The following is a 3825-nucleotide window of genomic DNA, read 5'->3' on the forward strand; positions in this document are numbered from 1 at the left end:
GGTCGTCGAGGGGTCGAGGATCGCCGAGAGGTCGAGAGGTTGCCTAGTGTCAAAGTATTGAAGAAATGCATGGTTTCATCATTAGCCGGAAGTAACCGGGGCATGATGGTACGAAGTTCTCCAAAGTTATTCTCGAACGGAGTCCCGGATAGGATAATCCGCCTTTTGGTACAAATTTCAGCAAAGGCCTTCCAAATAGCGATATCCGGAAGGCTCTTGCTGTACTTTGTACCAAAAAGCGAATTATCCTATCTGGGATTCCGTTCCAGAATAACTTTGGAGAACTTCATACCATCATGCGCCTGTTACTTTCGCCTAATGATGAAGACATGGTTTTGTTGAATCCTTTGACACTAGAGCCTAGAAGCGCTGCCGAGGCGACCCAAATTTACCAAGTTAAAAGAGCGTTGTCGTCGAGGCCACCCCGAACCCTTGAAGCGTTGCCGAGGCAACCCCAAACCCTAGAGAAGCGTCGAGGCCACTAACTAATATAATTCCTTGTTGTGATTAGCTATAGCTAGGTCTACGTTTGCCACTAATATATCCATCTGTCATGTTTGTATAATAATTGCCATGTTGTAATATTTGCAGAAACTATGGAGCACGGCCGAGACGAGCAAGCAGAACAGGTGTTGGGGGACATAATCGCAGCCGGAGGTGATGTCATGTCGTATCTCAACGAAACCGATGGTCTGGAAGGAGAGGGTGAAGCAGGCTACGGTTATCGAACAATGGAGGAGGAAGGACATGATTATGATGGCTCCGGTGACCGAATGCCGGTGCAAGAAGGAGACCGTGATGACGGCTCCGGTGACCGAACAGAGTCCGGCCAGGTATATATATTAATTAAGCCTGTGCTGACTAGCTAATTGATGCATTCATTGTTTTGGTATCTACACATATTAACTCTCGTCTTTCTTCTTTTTTCTAGCCCTCCGGATCGAGCACAACTTCGGTAAAGAGACGAGGCCCGAAGAAAAAGTTGCGCTCGGATGAAAGGTTCACGATCACAGCAATCGCGCGCGATGGCCTACCGATTGGACCCCTCCAGACCAAGGACGCATTTACTGCTCAGTGCGAGGTTCTTGTTAGGGACATGATCCCGATCAGCATCGAGCTATGGAATCAGCCTAAGAAGGAAGAGCTTCAAGTTTCTTTTGTCGAAGATAGACAGAAAGAGGATCTTTGGAAAGCGCTGAAGGTAAATTTCACCCTACCGGAAGAGGAGGATCCGGAGAATCCAATTATAGAGCCATTGATCAAGTCATGTGCTCTCAAGAAGATGGCAGATCTATTCAGGAGGTGGAAGAATGAGCTGAAAGCAAAGTTTGTCGACCAAAAAAAGACACCAGAATTCATTGGCCGGTATGAGAAGCTCAGAGATCAATGGGACGCATTTGTGGCCAACAAGACATCGGATAGGAGTAAGAAGATGCCAGCGACAAACAAGATAAATGCTGCGAAGAAGGAGCATCACCATCGCACGGTGTCAGGTGGCTACCTCAAAGCCCGGCCATTGTGGGCCAAGGCTGAGAATGACCTGCTTGATAAAGGGGTCGAACCAGAGACATTGAACTGGCCAGACTGTTCAAGGACTTGGTTCTTCGGGGTTGGCGGAACCTTGGACCCTGTAACAGGGAAGTGCATTTGCACGAGCGAGCAACTGCGAATACCCGTCACGAAGCTTCAGGACTATATCGCCGCAGCGCAGGAAGGGAGGTTCGTTCTAGATAGAGAGAAGGACGAGCTCACAATGGCCTTCGGGAATCCTGAGCACCCTGGACGGACACGAGGCATGCCAGGCTCCGTTCCATGGAAGGCTGGGTTTCCAGACGCAAGCGGTTACAAATGCCAAGAGAGGAGGAGGAAAGTGGAGCAGACCGAACTGCAGGAGCTGCACGCAAGGGTACGGAAGCTAGAGGAACGAGAAGCAGTTCGAAGCAAGCGACCTGCCGAAGCTACCCCCGAAGCTACCCCGCCATCTCAGCGGAGAAGCAGCGTGGCTTCCACCGAGCTGCTTCAGCTGGAGCCTGTCTTCACGGCTCCTGCTAGCTACCCCGTGGATGCTATCACGGAGTCTCAACATTGCCACCTTATGACGCAATGGCAGAACTACAAAGTCAAGGCGGCTGCCGGCTCTGTTCGACCTCCTGAACCCGGCGCAACTTTTCACCGTCGTCCAATTCCAGAAGGATATGCTAGGGTGATGGTGGACGAAATAACTGAGGGATTTGAGGAGCTCGTGCTTGACCACCCTACCGGTGAAGGGGAGACTCGGCTGGGTTGTGCTCTGAAGACTCCATGCCTATGGCGGAAGGAGCTCATCAACCTTCCGAACTGGACGCCTCCTCCTCCTCCGGCGAGTCAGGGCACTCCGCCTCCTCCTCCGCCTGCTCCTCCGGCGAGTGATCAGGGCACTCCGCCTCCTTCTCTGGCGCGTGGCGGCACTCCGCCTGCACCGGCGCGCCCGACCAGCCACCCTCATTGTCCGCCTCGTCAGCAAGGGCGGAAGAGACCCGCCGCCGCTCCGGCTGCTCTGGTGCGTCGTAGTCCTTCTCCTCCGCCTCGTAAGCAACGAAAGAAGACAGCCGCAGCCGCTCGGCCTGCTCCGGCGTCTAGCAGTACAACCAGAGGCGGGAGACAATACAGATTCGGTCCATCTCTCAAGACTCCAGAGAAGTTACCATACGAGATGACCGAACAGGAAAACACGGATATCTGTCAAGCCCAAGTGAAGGACTACTTCGAAACGCAAAGAGCTAAGAGACATCCACCTCCGGAGGAGAAGATAGATCTAGTGAAAGCGAAGCGCACTTTGGATGCCCTGCAGCGACCACCACCGTCTCCGCCGCAAACCAACTATGAGCGCATTACTGAAAGGACATATAAGGAAGCGAAGCGGTCGGGAAGTACTTGCAGTGACAAAAGGTTACAAGAACGAAGAAGTGGGAAAAAAATTCCCCAGCTCGGCGAACAAGCGAACCAATCGCCCCCCCCCCCCGCTCAAGGTGTCTAGCGATATCGTCGCTAATCATCCGGGGATCTTGCCCGGTACAAATCCTGCAGATTACATGCACGGCAACGATGCACATTTTGATATAATGGAGGTGGACGTATTCAAATACGAGTATGGGAAGCCTCTCGTCAAAGATGAAACTACTCTAACAACGATGATGCGAAGATGCCATGATTGGTACATGGAAACCTGCAGAAAGTTTGCAGGGAAGAAAAAAATCAATACTTTGACGCTGATAGTTAAAGAGGATTAGCACGACCTCGTTGGAATTGAGCAGTTGTCTGTTCCATTTGAGGAGTTCTTCCAGTTTTTCAATCAAAGGCCCTCGATAAATTAACGGTCACTTGCTACTGTCTGTAAGTACTACTTCTGTCATTAAGTCTCTATATATAGCTCAGCTCTTTCATTGCATGTATATATAATTATCCTCACTACATTATGCAGATTGAAGATCGTTGAATGCAGAAAAGCTGAAATGTATGATATTGGGTTCATTAAGACAAATCTCATAGATCAATTTATGGTTACATTTCATCCCAAAGAAACCAAGGACAACTTGCTACGATCGTTGGTAATAAATCAAAACAAAGATACAATACTCTTTCCTTACAACTTCAAGTGAGTGTTACTGTCTTGTGCATATTCGGTTTCCCTTAATTATTTCTCGAGGTTATAGTAATTAATGTAATTGATGAGTTATGCATGCGTGCGCAGTTTCCACTATATTCTCCTAGAGATTAAGCTTGAGCAGGGACTAGTAAACGTCTTAGAATCGAGACGAAAAGATCCCGAGGACTATGCGGACATGT

Source organism: Triticum aestivum, chromosome 3D (genome assembly GCF_018294505.1).
Source record: "Triticum aestivum cultivar Chinese Spring chromosome 3D, IWGSC CS RefSeq v2.1, whole genome shotgun sequence".
Classification (NCBI taxonomy): domain Eukaryota; kingdom Viridiplantae; phylum Streptophyta; class Magnoliopsida; order Poales; family Poaceae; genus Triticum; species Triticum aestivum.